The sequence below is a fragment of the Planococcus citri genome, chromosome 5 (genome assembly GCF_950023065.1).
Source record: "Planococcus citri chromosome 5, ihPlaCitr1.1, whole genome shotgun sequence".
NCBI classification, from domain to species: Eukaryota; Metazoa; Arthropoda; class Insecta; order Hemiptera; family Pseudococcidae; genus Planococcus; species Planococcus citri.
This window is the reverse complement of record NC_088681.1, coordinates 29,281,838-29,299,327: the sequence shown is the minus strand read 5'-3', so window position 1 is coordinate 29,299,327 and position 17,490 is coordinate 29,281,838. Positions and strand designations below refer to the sequence as shown.

At 33.9% G+C, this 17,490-nt stretch overlaps 1 protein-coding gene across 3 annotated transcripts in view; it reads right to left on the bottom strand.

The window, feature by feature from the left end:
* LOC135847353 (cilia- and flagella-associated protein 298) overlaps positions 1-17,490 on the bottom strand; it is a 115,679-nt gene that overhangs the window by 30,439 nt on the left and 67,750 nt on the right. The window contains exon 1 of one of the 3 annotated variants that reach the window (XM_065366825.1): positions 15,455-16,805. The exons of the other annotated variants lie outside the window; for them this stretch is intronic. The gene's annotated coding sequence lies outside the window, so the exon portion shown is untranslated. Of the gene's footprint in view, positions 1-15,454; positions 16,806-17,490 lie in introns of those variants that run through there. 3 annotated transcript variants of the gene reach the window in all.

Below are 17,490 nucleotides of genomic sequence, written 5' to 3'. Positions count from 1 at the left end.
TCTTCTTTTTGCTAAAGAAATATTTTCGTTCACGCTTCGTTACTTTTATAAAATCTTAGAAAAAAGAGAAAAGCTTTTTTGTCGCCTTTTATGCAGTGCGAACGTCAGCAAAAACGAGAAAAAATTAATATAATTCGAAGGTATTATTAATTTTGCTGTGTTGAAGAAGATTATCTTCGTCGAATTTCACATTTTCGACGTCATTTTGAACCATTCTGTTTTTACTCGTTTTCTTCTATGAGTTTAGATTTTTTCAAAAATATTGGTTCCTTGAAACTTTGAGATTTGCATACTTAATTGGTGCTGGTGGACCGAATCGCCAAAGTAAATAGAAATTTAAATACAATTTAGAGGGTTTGATTTTTAGAACAAGGTTTGAACTTGAGAGAGTGAAAGCAAAATATTATACTCCCCCATCCTTATTATCCTACTTACATTGTCATGCAATCAGAAATTCAAAATTCTGAAATTATTATCTATTATTTCTTTTAATTTTTTGTTTCGTAATAATGGGTCGTTCTTTATAATTTTTGAAATTTAATTAAGCTCAACAAAAAATCATGGCCAAATAACCTCAACAAAATGTTAAACAAAATCGAAATTTAGGTCAGTGATCAGTTCTTCCAGCTCGCGGTCACCTTGCCATAATTTTTTCTGGGTTCCATTAAAAATTTCTAAATAAGTTGGAGAACGTTTTAAACTGACACACTTCGATTTGAATGAATCTGAGCTAGATTGAAAAAGCATCCTCTAAAATCCTCGTAACCAAAATTTCAGAAACTTGAGTTCATTTTTGGACTTTTGGCAAATTCTTGAAAATTTTAAAAATTCAAAAAAGTGTTTTAAGGGGAATTGATAATGGTATTTTATCCTACTTGACAATTTTTGAGATTTATTTCCCGAGCAAAGCAAGGGAAGTAATTAAAAATCGTCGAAAATCACTTTATTTGACTAGTTGAATAACATATTTTATCCAAACGTGGGAAGAAAATGCGCATTTTATCACTCGAGCGACTAGCGAGAGTGAATAAAGTAGCATTTCATTGTACTAGTAGGATAAAAAATGTTATGCATCTAATGAAATTTTTTTGAGCAAAGTGAAACAATGTGGATCATTTTTTAAAAAACTTCTAATCACTCTAAGAAAGGCCAAAAGTCAACTTTAGCACCAAAGTAACTTTGGTACCCGACTGGTTGAAATTATTGTCTTGAAATTGTAAAAATGCCAAATCAAAAATTACTTTTTGACCAATTTGAGACATGATGTTAATAAACATCAATCATAGTTTCAAATGCAAAACTTAATTTTTGCTCCTTACAGTGATTATGCTAATGATAATTCCAACAATGATAGTCAAGATGAAGATGATTCTGTGCGAGATACAGACTTGACTAAATGGCAATTATGTACATATTACGTGGCCAAAATTGTTTGAAATCTTGAGAGGTCAACGACCTCCCTAATTGCATTGAAATCGAGATTTACTTGGCTGAATTAGAAGCTTCACCAAAGTCATATGTGAGGGCGCATATGGAAAGAGACCAAATAATGACCAAAAAATCAATTTTCTTTTTCTTCGTCAAATTGTCGTAGGAACTCTTCAAAAATCGAGTGGAACCCTCCATAGGCCCCAATTTTTATCATTTCATCAAATTTTCTTACTTTAAGGCGAAGCATGCATAAATTTATTACTCACAAAAGTTGAAAAATGAGGTAAAAAATTTGAAAAAAGATGTAAAAACACTTAAAAAATGAAAATTTTACAAAAACTTGTGACATTAAAAAGATATGAGTGGAAAGAATCATAAAAGATTTTTTCCGGTAGTGGAACCTGAATTCAGGACTTCCGGCAAGATGATCCATCAATACAGACACCTAGCCACCAGTATCAACTTATGAAATGTATTTTATAATAATACTTATATAACTAATTTTATTTTGAAACCATATAAAAAACACAAGTTGAACCGAAAAACATTGCCACAATTAGCCTCAAACAATTTTTATCAAAACTAAGACTCTAAAATTCTGATAATATCAACTGAATTGCTCACTTATCAACTTTGTAGTGCCTAATTTGACCAGTACAGGTCATTGGAGGATGTGGGTGAATGTGTGGTAGTATGTAGGACCTTCAAAGTTGGAATAGCCATACGTAATCTTACCTTAAAACAAGGGAAATAATGCAAAACTTTAAACCTCCCTCCTTTGAAATTTTACTTTTGGTCATATGGTCCCTTTCCATATGCGCCCTCATATGTGAGGGCGCATACGGAAAGGGTCCATTCGACCAAAAAAAAAAAAAAAAAAAAGTTCTCTGAAATTGCTGTAGGAACTCTGTAAAGGGTTCCTACGACAATTTCAGAGAACTTTTTTTTTTTTTTTTTTTTTTGGTCATAAGGACCCTTTCCGTATGCGCCCTCACATATATGCGGAAGCTGTTTGAAGCCAAGACTGTTCCAAATCGAAAGATACTATGGATATCTCCTAGAAATCTATAGCCAGTAACAACACGCCGAATCTAGGTTTTAGACCTTGGGGAAAGCGATCAGACATCAATATGTCTGATATTCCCTATCGATCATCAAGCAGCAGTAGACAAGCTGCTGTATGTTGCCAGAGACACAAGCCTCAATGTACCTGGCGTATTATCGATATCTCTAGAAAATCCAACCTTCAAAGACATTGGCTGTCTGAAACAAGTAATTTGTCACTTGTCCGGTATGATTGGTAGACCCAATGCTGAATTTTCCAGATGTCTGAGTACGTTTCACTCGACAACTGGTGTTGCTCGATATTTCTCAAATTAGAGAAAGTGTTGAAAATAATGTAAAAATTGTGTCATTATCTGTATTCATATACGTTGTAATTACAGGTAATTCTCAAATGAATTCTTTTGTTTTCGTTTCCTAGAAGTCAATACTTACTCGCGATTCCGATTTCGAACTCGCTAACTAATGTTCGGATCACGCTAACGTTCGCATTATGGCAATTTTCTACAGTTTCATTTTCTTGTATGTATTTTGTATCGTGTAAATATGTTGTTTTATAAATACATTTGATTATTTTTCACCGTGCATAGTTTGTATTTTATTAAAAATGAAGCTAAAATTCCTGCCTTGTACATACACACCTACCTATTTAAGAAAATTGAAATCCATCTGACAAAAATCCACAACCTTTTCGCCACAAAAACATCACTCATTGTTCGCGTTATTTACGTCTAACTGAGTACTCTAAATCGCAGATAATTCATCGTCGTATTTCAAAACAAATGAGCTAGATGACGAAAGTAATCCCATCGTAGCGACAATATCTTAAATTAGTTTCACCAATCCTTTCTCGTGGAAACCTTTCATCAGGCCACGAAAAAGCGTCGACATTTATCGTACATAAATAAAATTACCGAAAATAAAACACAGAGCCATCAGCCTAAGACGAGGACGAGGACGACGATATCGCATCAAAACCTCAAATTGTCACCACAGCGAGAGGAAAATTACACAATACCGCAGACTCTTAAAAGTCAAAAGTTTCAACGTTTAAATAACATTGAAATATTAATAAGCCGCTAATCACCTCGTGTCATTCATATAAAGAGACCCCCTTTTCAACTCACACGCTCATACATCGTATAGACAAGAAGATCCTTCAAAATATAGTATGTATTTAACCTAATACGCCTACAAAAGGACTAAAAAATAAACCCATAGCACGACGTGTATACGTTACCGACGAGCTGAGGTAATAAAAAATTCGATTTTTTATATGTATACCTACGTAGACGTATAATATACGTACTACGTACCTATGTAGTATGTAGCAGTGTGGAAAAAATTACTTTCACTTTAGTAATAAGTAATTTCATTTTGAATACGGTAAAGTTCGACTTGAAAGGTATTTTTACGATATCGTAAAAATTTCTTGCAAGATGTACTGCGAAATTCGTATAAATAGAAGTGGAACAGACTTGGTAAGCTATTTCTTATACTCGTAGGATTGAATTTCATCTTTAAGAAAACTGCACCCCTTAGGTACCTCTATGTACGAGTAGGAAAACGAAACTGACGTAAAGAATTAAGTTTTCCATTTACCCAGAATGGCGACGAGGCGACGAAGTGAGATCATTTTGAAACATGTAGGAAAACAGATTGGCTCGAACAACCACGTTTTATACGCTACTGCTTTCGGTATAGTAGGCGAAAAAGCTCGTTGGCGAAATCGTGACAATTTTAATATGTACACGAAATTTCGCGTGAATATGCCCAAATGAGTTGGCAAATTAACCCGCAACATTTTCACGACATCTTTGTTATAATATATATTTTTATGGCAACGTTGTATGTAGCAAAGCAACTAAACAAGGCACCGTTTTAAACGACACGACATCTGCACCCAAAGCGAATGTTTCAATTCCTAATGTTGGCAATTTTGCGGTTACGGAGTCTTCGCCATCGATGTATATTTTTTTTTCTTTTTCGGTTTCGCTAACGTAGCAGCAAGATCATAGCTGCATTGAAAAAAAAAGTAGGTACTTGATGTTATATCTTCTTAACGGATCTAGAACGCTCCCACCCCTCATCGTGACCGAACAAATTCAACCTCAACCAATGCTACAATTTATAGCGACCGCTGAAAATAACTCCGGAGTACGTGCCAAACGGCGACGTTGAATAAATTGCCTATCAGCTCCTTAATAACATAGGCAACTTATTCCCTTAAACGCTTAGCTTGTAATTGGCGCCTACTTTACGATGTTCCGTACACACGATATAAATTTTGACGGAATAAATTGACTAAATTGAGAAGCAGATTCGAGAGCGGAGGAAAAATTCTTTTGGTGTTGAGTTGTCGTCTGAATTTTAAATAAATTCGCTTATTATGCGAGTTTCGTCATCAAAGTGAATCGAGATAAAGCTCGAGATCTTGTCGAGGTTCACGATAAATGCCATCAAAATGTGTGTTTAGAATCCATGAAAATTAAATAGCTTCTTTTCGGACTTTTTTCTGTACGACTGTTCAAAAAAATCCCTTTCTTCCTCCACAAAATTTTGATTTATTGATTTGCTTGCACAAAATATTAAAATATTCTCATAATTACATATTTTGTCATAAAATGATACAGGATCTCTCAAAAACTCGGACCTTTTCTTCAAATAACGAAATCTACAGCTCCAAATAAAATCTGAGCAATTTACTCGTAAGTTGATTTTTCGTGTTTTTTTTGCCATTTTTGAAAAGGCTAAAATAAGTAGGTACCTATGTAGAATTTATGATATTTTGATAATTGAAAAGATTTTTATAACAATAAGTAATCATAATACAGAGCATAAGAACCTGAAAATCGGTTTGCTATGAAACTTTCAATAAAATATGAGGTACCGTCACACAATCTAACTACCTTGTACCGTCACAAAATCTAACTACCTTGTAATTTAATATTTTTTTTTTCAAAACCACCTGGAAATACCACTAAATGATTACACAAATAAGAATTTTGGCGATTTACTCAATTTTGAGGAAAATACTCAGGTAGTTAGATACTGTGATGCTAACCATTGGTACGTGTCACAATATCTAACTACCTTCTTTTTTTCGCTGAAAATACTCAGGTAGTTAGATACTGTGATGCATACGCGTCACAATATCTAACTACCTTTTTTTTTTCGCTGTAAATCGGGGGAGGATGTGTGCGGTGGTTCTCCACTACGACGAGGAACATTCTCGTGATGTTAAGAATGCCAAATCAATGAATCGATCTATTTTATTTTGAAAAATTATGAAAAAATTTGCAGGTATGTGTTGTATGAATTCATGTTTTATTTCCTTTTTTTTTTTTTTTTTTGTACAAGCCGCTACAATATGCTATAAAATATGTACCAAGTATAACATTCGAAAGCTGTTACAAAAAAACAGGTAACTACACAATGACTAGAAATAATTAGAATCCATATTCCTCCCATTCTGCAAGATGGCGAAGCAAAAAGTAAAACGTTTCCCCTCCATTTTTTTTATTTTTGTAAAATTGCCTCCACATGTATTTTAATTTTATACCTGCAAATTTTTTCATCATTTTTCAAAATAAAATGGATCGATTCGTTGATTTGGCATTCTTAACATCACGAGAATGTTCCTCGTCGTAGTGGAGAACCACCGCACACATCCTCCCGCGATTTACAGCGAAAAAAAAAGTTAGTTAGATATTGTGACGCGTATGCATCACAGTATCTAACTACCTGAGTATTTTCAGCGAAAAAAAAAAAGGTAGTTAGATATTGTGACGCGTATGCATCACAGTATCTAACTACCTGAGAATTTTCAGGGGAAAAAAAAAGGTAGTTAGATATTGTGACGCGTACCAATGGTTAGCATCACAGTATCTAACTACCTGAGTATTTTCCTCAAAATTGAGGGAACCGCAAAAATTCTGTTCCCTCGCCACATTTCTGGCAATTTTGCAATATTTTCAAAAAAAAAATTGCAAAAATTGCGGGTAGTTAGATTCTGAAGGCTCGACGTTGAGTGGTGTATTGGGTAAAGTTACATATGATCTTACTGCAGCAGAAATTCATGAAGAAGAATACTTCTGAACAATAAAGTCGGTATCCATAGATATATTAATCGATGTGACCAATTTTCAGCTGCTCAAGTTGATTTCGACAGCCTTTCAAAACGATTCCAGAATCTCGGGAAAATTCAGTTTTTGCTAGAACTTTTGAGTGAATTTGAATCGAACTAGGGAGACGATTTTTTTTGTGATTCCTTTTTTTAATGAAGAATCAAAGTACCAGTGACATTACTTTGGTATTTGTCAAAAATTTGCAAAATATTGAAAAATCAACTTGAGTAAGTAGCTCTTTTGTTGAGCAAAATAATGTCAACTCTATTAAGTTGATCAATGATTAGGTTGAAAAAATTTTCCAGATTCATTTTATTGTTTTGGAAAAATTGATTTTGTAGGTGAACAAAGCATTTTGAGAAAAAATCAATAGAAATAAAATTGTGAGGAGCAAAATTTTGCATCAGTAAAGTTCTATCACATTTTTGAAAAATGCGATTTGAAAACAAACTTTACTAGTGGGAAATTTTACTTCCCATCCCTAAAATTGTCGATAATTAGCCATCAAGACCCAGTCTCCTTTTTGAAAGAATATGGGGTCAGGGTGACTTTTGTTGAAGGCGTATTCCTCTTCAATTTTCTTCAGTCTGCATTTCTCACGAATAAAAGTTTCAATCACTTGATGTGGAGTCATATCAAGAATTCTTTGTTTGTCTTTTTTGACTGTGTAGACTGCCTTTTTGGCCAAAGAATCAACGATAATGTTCGTAAATTCATGCTTTCTCGCAAAAACATGAATAAATTCAACTTTATCAAACTCTTTATGTAATTCGAGAATTTCTTTAAACAAATGCTCATGATGCACAGGTTTATTTCGAGAGTTCTTCCAATTATTTGCTTACCAAAAGGAGCAGGTATTATTGAGCACTTTTATCACATAATTTGAATTGCTTAATAATTTTACTTTTTTAATATCATTTTCCTTGAGAACTTCACGGGACAGAATACTCACTGGAAAAAACAACTTGAAGCGAAATTCCTCAATTGCAGATCCGATAGCAGTCAAGAACCCTACATTTGATTTTTGAAAATGGTCCTGATGAGAAATCAGATGCCAAATGTGTTGGATTGTGTATTTTCAGGTCGTTTGCTTCGTTCAGCAGCGCACTTTTCTCATGCTGTTTTCACCACTTCCTACAAGACTACTTGAGATGCCTTTCTGAAATCTTTCTTACTTATTACAATTTCTCTATCATCTTCACGATCAGACTCTTCAATTGTTTGCTCAAGACATTGATTTTTTTTTGTAGAAAATCAGTTTTTATGAAATAAAAAATCTTGAACATTGATACAAAAAAATTGATTTTCCAAACAAACAAAAAAAATGCATCATGAGACTTCTGTCAAGACTTTATTGGCTCATATAAGCACGTTTAGTTCATTTATTTTATATTCATATTTGTATCTTTGTGTATGGGTTGACTATGCCAGAATAAAACGCTAAAAAACACCTAATCCAACAAAATATTGGTCATTTACCCTCAACTGCTTCAGGGGAAAAACCACGAAAACAGTAAATTTTACTTTCTACTTTCTTTAATGGCAGGGCAATGACTTACATAAAACAAATAAAAAAATGAATTGATTTCATTCAAAAAAAAAAAAAAAAAAAAAAAACATAAATTCTTATTTATAAATCTCGTTGAGAAGGTCTTTAACCTAAAAGGCAGTTGAAATTTTTTAGAAATGAGGGTAGAAAAACTTTCATTGTTATGTAAAATGGAGAGTTTCTCGAAAAATTATTTATGTATCGTAATTCAAAGTTTCGCCATTTCATAATACAAACCACGTGTGAATCGACCTTTTTTCTTGAAACACCTTCCAAAATGACCATTAATAGCTACCTAGCTTTAAATTACGGTTGTATTCGATGGTTTTATAGGTTTCTGCACATTTATCCTCTACACGATTAAAAATTTAAAGAAATTTAGAAAATCGATACCAATTGTTTTAATTACAACTTTCGAACAAAATAATAGGTATAAAAGTTTCACGAAAAAAAAAGGTCTATAGAAAATAAAACGTCATTTTGGGAAAAAAGTTTTCCTTTTCCAACAAATTATAACTTTAAGTAGGTAAAATTATATTTTCACGAGAAATGAATAATTTAACAAATTCAGAGTGTAGGTTTACGTATTTCTGTAACGAAGGAATAACATTTTAAATGATCGATTTAAACGTAAACCGTATAAAAAATTCCCATTTTAATTCTCCCTCCTCCTACAATCTCGTTTTTAAATGGTACGAAGCTTTCTACTATAAATCTCACCAGGAATCTTCCAACGTAAATATCCCATTTACTCCAATTTTACCGACGTGCCATATATTGACTGATTTCAAACCATCTGTAAATTTTCTCAATGTGAAAAAAATGTCTAGTTGTGAAAAAAAATTTCATCTCGATATACCTCAAGGTACCAATGAGAATTCATCCGAAACACAATTTCTTTTATATTACTCTCCTTGTGGGAAGATTACCGACGCGGCGACAAAAATCATTCTAACGTTTTGAATTAACTTCACGTAATTTCCTCTTACACTTTATCTTCCATTATTCGTCTTTTAAGAAAAGGGTAAAAGAGAACAGTACGAACTCTTTCAAAAAAAAAAAAAATGAACAATTCTAAAAATTAATTTAAAAAACAGTATCTTGCTTTAGAAAGTAGAAAAAAAAGGTAATTTTTATTTTGCGAGATTTCGTAACAAAAACTAAAGAAACATCGAACACGAAAATTTTCCACAATTCGCTGCCACTGTCTCGAAAAAGAACACTTTCATCGTAACACCGAGTGAACTTTTATTTCATATGGTAAAAAAAATACACAAGCGTAACTTTTTCTCGTGAAATGGATATCGGGCGAAAAAGTGAGAAAAAGGTCGTGCAGCTTTTAGGGTAAAGACTCGAAGACGTTCTTTTAACGATAAGAATATTAGTCGAGTTTGGTCTTCGATAAGCTGCGGGGGTGTTGTTGTTATCTAAGTGACCAACACCTACGTTACTTTTCGATGTACTTGTAAACATGAATGATACTCGACTCGATGTTCAATTAAAGATCTTCCATTTGGAAAATCTTTTCCTGGCTGTAAAAAGAGGCTTTTCTCGTGTTTTAAAAACGACAACCGTTTATACTAATTTTTATCCTATTTTTCGAACCCATGGACAGAGTATACCGTAGCTCGTTTTTTTTTCATTTTTTTTTTTACTTTTCGGACATCGTTGATCCGTTTCTAAATCTCAAAAGAATTCAAATAAAAGTTGAACTCGTAGGAGGTATTTTTAGTATTTTTTCTTTAGCTAGCATTTTAGCATATCAAAGTAAGTAAAGGAAACCAAGGGTGTTTCACAAGATTATAAAAAGCTTTTTGTATAGCAAATATTCACGTCCGAGCCAGGTCTCGTTTATACATCTACGTTAGCTCGTGATACAGATTTTTGAATTATAAAAGAAAGATCAATCAAACAGCTTTCGTACCCATAATGTACAAGAGCACCCTGTAGAAAGAATTAAATGAAGAAAAATGAACGTGTCGGTCTTACAGACCGTCAAGTTGCTACATAGAAAAAAAAACCACCAATGACCCTCGTAATGATCTTACATTTACGATCCAAATGGCCGATGAACTTTTAGAGAGTACTTAAGGCTAACATTTTTCTCGTGATACATTCCACGAGCAAATTATCGTCATTAATCAAGACAATGGTTTGATTACAAGGCTGCGTAAGCCGACGTAAGGAATTTTCGGTACCCCTGACACAAAACGAAAGATCACTCGGCACGTTCTAAATTAGCGCACTTCAGTGAGATAATATCGAAGGACGTCTCAAACAGTTGAGCTTTAAAGAATTCATGAAAATACCTCTTTACAAAAATCATTAGTACGTCATAAAGCCGAAAGGATCTGGCAATTTAATTATTTAACACTTTAAAAACCTTAATTTTCGACATCATGAAGGTAAACTGAGTAGGTAAACGAGACTTTTGAGTTAATTTTTTAAACAAATTTCCAACGATTTCATTACTCAAGTAGCAAAAGTTTTTCCACCTCGATTCATTAAGGCGTCTTTTCGTTTTTAAGCTTTCCAAGTTATGTCTTATGGAATAGTTTTTCGTGTTCTCGGGCGTTCGTTCTTCGGGTCTTATCAGCAAAAAAGTCATTACGAGAATCCGACGTGAGACTCAACCACTTTTTGATTTAGTTTTTATCATAATGAATAATATTGTACCGTTTTATAAGCTCACCAAGACGAATCCAACAGAACAAAATTTTAGGAAGCTCGTAAGGAGCTCAAAAAAAATTAAAAATTTCCCACGCAAAATCTTACGCAAATTTTTAAAAATTGAATACCTACTACGATATTTTTTCTTGCAGTTATTTTGGTGAATTTCAAGTACTTACTCTATAATTAGGTATTTTTTTAACGTTCATTGTTCAGCTCTTATCAGCTAAAAGGTCACTATGGGAATCCGGCATGGGACTCTACCATTCCTCAATTAAATTATCATCATAATGAATTGAAGTGTTGTAATTTTTAACAAAAAAATCCTCGAGTGCCCCCCTTCGTCATTCGTCTTCAAGAGTTCTTAAATGAGCCAAAAACAGGCAATTTATATACAAAATTATTAAATTAAATGTGCCCAAATGCATATGAGGTTTCAAAAAATAAATTATTCAATCATGTTGAGCTTTTAAATTTTTTATACACAACTTTTTAAAACACGAATCCTCTAAGAAAAGGCTCAATCTGATTCTAATGGTAAAAACTTTTGTTTTATCATTTTTTTTCATTTTTTTCATTTTTATGGTAAAAAAATCAAAAAAAAATTCGATATAAAAAATCAATTTTTAACAAAAACTGAAATTTTTACGAAAAAAAAATACGTAAGAGAAACAAAATTGTAGAACATGAAATTTTACATCAGGAAAGATGTTTTTTTTTCTCCAAGAGACTTTGTAGAAGCTGAAAGGTAGCACTTAAGAATTGATTGTGATGAAAAATAATTTTTTTCCAACACAAGACACCAATTTTTGGCGAGAAAATGAAGAGAATCAAAATTTTAGGCCATGAAAATTTCTCATTTGTAAGATGTATGATCAATTTTTTTCAATGAGACTTCAGAAAGCTCAACATGACTGAACTTCTTGTTAAAGGAACTTCATGTTGTAATGTGTAGGCCTATGAGTCATTTTGGGTATTTTATAATTGTTCACTCCAAAAATGACTCCCCCCTCTCCTTCCATGTTTCACACGCCACTAGTTCACTCTTCACACTTCAGTGGAAAATTCAATATTTTTTCTTTACAAATCAAAAACGTATTTTTTGCAGAATTTTTTTCAAATTTTTCAAAGTTGAAATGGAAAAACATAAACTAGCAAAAAAACAACTTTTTTAATAAACGCAAACACAGAAAAAAACACTTTTGTAAATTTTTTGATTTTGAAAAAAAAATGGAAGAAATTTTTTGAATTTGGAAAATGGTTTTTAAAGTAGACAGGGTATTGGAAGTTTTCTAACCAAAACGCTAGAATCGTACTGAAATTACTCAGAATTTTTTCATGACATTTGGCAAGATATTTTTTACCCCCCTCCCTCCGTTCGTTCAGTCTTTTTGGGCCAAAAAAAGAACGTTTTTCAGCATTTTTTTAAATTTTTGCTGTTTCTTGTTGAAACTAGATTTATGTACTCTGACTCTAAATCCTTCTTTTCCCTCATTAAAGAAACAAGAAAAATATCACGACTGCTAATTTCAATATTTCAATTTGATATTCGCGTCGATGTGAATTTCTTTCCCAGTTAGGTTAGTAAATTGCTCATCGTCTGAAGTGAAAACCCGAAATTTGGATCAAATATCCCCGAACAGGCCTATACTGTATTTTCAGAACCAATTGGGACCCAATTATTGGTTCAATTACGCCACTGCTTCCAGTTTTCACATTATTCTGCATTCATCGTTAGCTCTCATCACCTGAAAGGTTACACTGGGAATTCAGCATGGGACTCAACCATTACCACGCCTCAATCAAAGTCTGATCATAATAAGTAAATACATTATAGAACCCTATTCGAATCTCGATTGAAAAAATTCTCATTTTTTTCAAAAGCACTGACGCATTTCACCCTTGACTCGAATGTCACGCAAAATAAAAATTAATTAAAGTAGATGGCAGTAAATTTGGTTTCATTCCCTCCCACTTAATCCGTGATGAGCTCGAGGAAGCATAACGCTTTCAATTTTGATAACTCTTCCATCTCAATCCTCAGTTAAAGCATTCAAAAAAGTCCTCTGTATATGCCTACCTAATAAATATTATGTACGTGTGCAAATTTTGGGACACATGAAAAATGTTCAAATTTCCGAAGTATTTCACAAACGATTCGAAAACGTCGAAGAAAAAACCTTGCAAACTTTATGAAATTGGGACTGTTTGACTTCTCACATTTAGTCAAAAAGGCCTATCTTGAAAGAGCTACATCGTACAAAACTTCTGCAACGCTTTCAATGTCTACGAGCAGATATAAGGTGGGCATTATGTATGAATACGAGTATGAACTTTCGCACAGATCTCGATAAGATTTGTAATTGTCTACTCGTAACATTAAACGAGTCTCGTATAAAGTTAGCAACATTTCAACGTTTCGTTATACGTATAGTATCTTGAAAACAGCGGATATGCAAATTAGTACACAACTTTTTAAGAGATCTTTTATAGCGTTAGAAAAAACCCTCGGTTGATAGCGAATTTTGCATATCAGCTAAAGTAAAAGTGCTGCAGGACTTTGAACTTTTATAAAAGTTTAATAACACCTTGAATATAATCTTAGTAGATGGAATATGCATCATGTAGATTTTTTTATTGTTCTTAATGAGATCGCTGAGCAGAAATTTTAATATAACGTAATCGTACCAAGAATATGTACCTAATTATTTATACCAGGTGTTCTGTTAGTGGTTCTGAAATAATCTGCCCTGTAAGTACTTGATGCAGCAGCTCATATCACTCATAAGTGAATGGAGCTGCCTATACCTTGTGGATGAAGGGGCAAATTGAAGATGATGAAACGTAGTCTATCCAACATTATCACCTACAGTTGAAAATTGAAAGTTTTATTGAGTTCATGAATACTAAAAATTAATCTTTGAAACTTCTTCAATTTTAAATATAGGAAAAATATTTACATAACCGATTTTCCAGAGGTTTTATTGCTCAATGAAAAAAGGATTTCGACTGAAATTAAAAGGAGATATATGCACCTGAGCTTCATAAATTTTCAAATTCTGTAGCTCCTTCAATCTTGACCATAGACAAAATTCACACAGAACTCAAAAAAGGACCTTTATTTTTTCCATCTGATAGGTAGATGGATAAATTCAACTCATCTGTAAAATATTTACACAGATATACATCATTTCAAGAAAAAATATAATTATACCCCTTCAAATTTCGATGTTAGCAACTCAACTAACACGAATGTCATCCAAGTTGCAGCATCAAGAGTCAAATTATTCCAAACCATCGACAGAACACCCCGTATATTTATCATTAAAACATTCTACATCGATTAAGATTCACTTAAACATTAATTGAACCGTAATCGAGTATTTTTTAATCAAACGAATTCAATTTCCATTCGATCGCCCCGTCCAATTAAACTTTTAAATTAGCATCTTATACAAAGAAACACTCGTAAAATTCATTCCAGGCCATAAAAACCCTACAGGAAAAAACTACCCATTAAAAACTCCCTCGACAAAAAAGACAATTTACATAACAATACAAACAGGTTAATCGTCCAATAGATGAATTGATTCGAATAATGGAAACTTAGCGAAACAATTACCCAGCAGTGATAAACTTTGCCAACAATTCTACAGAATTCCTCGCCATAGTAATAGTTTTTTAGTCGTAGTAAAACTGCGAGCAAAGTGTTTCACAGAAATTCTTAACAAATGAAACCGAGAAAGAAGCGATAAAAATTAGCAACGAATACCGCAGACTCTGGTATTTTTCAGCCTAGTGAGGCTCACAGTGAGAAAAATACTAGCTCGAGGTAAGATTTCGAATATTTCATTACCCAGAAAAAGCTAAGTGAGTGCATTAAGAGCGAATACCTTAAGTTACATTGTGTACATAATCCATACATGGTGAGTTTTTTTTATACATTGATCGGTTTTTGTTGGGGAAACGTAGGTATCACGATATATACTTATAGGGTAAAGTTAAGTTCACGTTTAGCTCAAAAAACATATAATTTGTGACCGATAAACCTCGTATTGATTTTATATTTTGTATCTAATAATGTCTTACGCGAGTTCCATCGTAGGAGAATTTTTTTCAACTCGATTCTAATTAGAGAAAAGGTACCTAAAAGTCAGGTATGTGAAATAAAATAAGGTGAGATGTGGAGAAGAAAACAATTACAGCGTGGAATGAATTAATCCAGACCCTAGGAAAGAATATTTCGAGACATTAAAATAGATCAAAGTGTATCGTAGAAGAAAACGAGATAGAGAAAGAGAGAATAAGTTGATAAATAATTAAGGTATAATTTCGACGCGGCACAAAATTCATCCGGAGGTTTACCGACCGTAATAGATGTTTAAAAATTAAATGGTATTTTCGCAATTTATACTATTAAAATTGCACCAGCTATCACCACAACGTCCATACTTATCTATCTCAACACACGTAGCACAGAGCATGAGGAACACTCTTATCAATAAATCCTCGTACAATTCGATGCATCTCAACATGGTTATCATTGCGTCACCGTCGAGTTTTACCATTCGTTGTACTCATCGATGCAATATGCAGCACAAAAACCAAAACATACCGATTTGAAACAACCACACACACACAACACGAAGAACTGGCTAGGTTGAAAATAAAAAAAGCACAAATTCTCTTTTTCGTAGGTAAAAAAAGGCCCCAGCTCGCGGTATAATTATCGACTAGTCGAACGCGTAACACAAAACAAAACGTATTACGAAAACACCAGCACGTCTGAGGTCGGATAGCGAAATACAAACGCCGGCGAAACGATCGGCAGCCTTTAAAGCACTGCCGCTGTTAAGGCTAGTCGCGGCGAGGCGCCCTAGCGTCAAGACGCCACGGCTAACTCCTGCCCCGTCGCTCATCTGCGCCTGCTATGTCGGTTGTGACGACGCCAAATTACCGTCACGGCGCCGTGCTTTACTCTTAACAAACGAGTTCGCCACTTTTTTAATTACACTTAATCCTTTTTCTCGTATTGTGTGCTAGACGACTACGACGACGATGATTCGGACTCGGACGCCCGCCGGATTAGCCTCTCGGCCAAAACCCCAAATATATCCAATAAAATCCTCTCCTCCACGCCGCCGTTCCATCATGAGAGCCTCGAACCCACACGGTTCGGACTAATTGACCGACAGAACAAGGCTTAAAATTTTACTCCAATACTTCATCGATATATGTACTACTATACGATACTCGATACATTCGCATCCACAACCATGGTCGTCGTCGTTGGCGCATTATTCTTCAAAATCGTACAGCATACGATACGCAACCTCCCTTCGGACACCATCCCTATCGCGGCGCTGCCTTTTTTCCTTTTTTTTTTTTGTGCAGACTGCATTACTACATGTATATATACGAGTCCGCAACCACAAAGGCGCCATCGTTTTATCGAATCATTATAAAGTAGTATAAAGTAGTATGCAATAGTATACTATATACGAAATTTCCTCCCATCCTTCCTTCCTTCGCGCCTCCTGCTCATGTTCCGACGACCGACGGCGACGACGACGTCGTCGTTGGGAAAAATTCACCAAAACGCGCCGCAACAATTTCCCTCGTAACGGTATTTTTGCACGCGAATAATAAAAGTTACTTGTTTGCGTAACGTTTATGGCATACTATACCGTGTACCGCATACAATGTGTCGAGGTGGGATGAATTGGGAGAAGGGGTCCTATACATGAATCGCCCCCGACACGAATTATTATGAGAGTGTGGTACGAATATTTTAGCGACAAGGACCAGACGACCAGACTTAACGGTATTGTGTAGATTAGATAGGCATTGTAACGAGTCTCTTTAGCGGAATTTTGAACCTGATAAGAGAATTTGGGCCATAGTACATCAAAAATCAAATAATTACCCAAATACTCCTAAAAAATGAAGAATGAGAAAAAAATTTGAATTTAAATTGAGAGATTGAGAAGTTCTGATCATTCAAATGGCGAACGTAGTCCATACTACTCAAGTGGAAGAACAAAAATAAAATCATTATGATAGATAGCTTATCTTCAAAATCGAGTACTTGATTGAAAATTTCTGAATTTGGGGTATCCTAAATTTTGAAAATTCCAAATTCTAGAATTGTGTTTCCCCTTTCAATTTTGAAGGTGGGCAATTATCATGATAATATCTTTGATTCGTCCATCCGAGTACTGTGAGTTAGGAGAGTTATTTGAACGATCCAAAGATTTTATTAATTTGACAATTTTTTCAAAAATGGTCAATTTCAGTTTAGTATGTAAATCACGTGTAACTCATTCAAATCATAAATAAAGTAAAGTTATAGCTTTTCTGACGTCCAAAATCCGATTTTGAAATTCCAAAATTACTTTTACGCCGCAGCTCGTGAGTTTACAAAAATGTTATGTTTTGCACATGTTTCTGAATGTGTTTCCTAGGTCTGTATACCAATTTTTAGTGTTTTTTTTTTCAAGTGTAAAATGTATACCGAGCTAGAAGATCGAAAATCCATACTTTGACAGCACTTTTTGCCCTAAAAGCGCACCTCATTTCAGGTCTAAACTTTTTTCATTCCGAAATTTCGATTCAGCGATTCATATCATGAACTCCAATCTGTGAATTTAC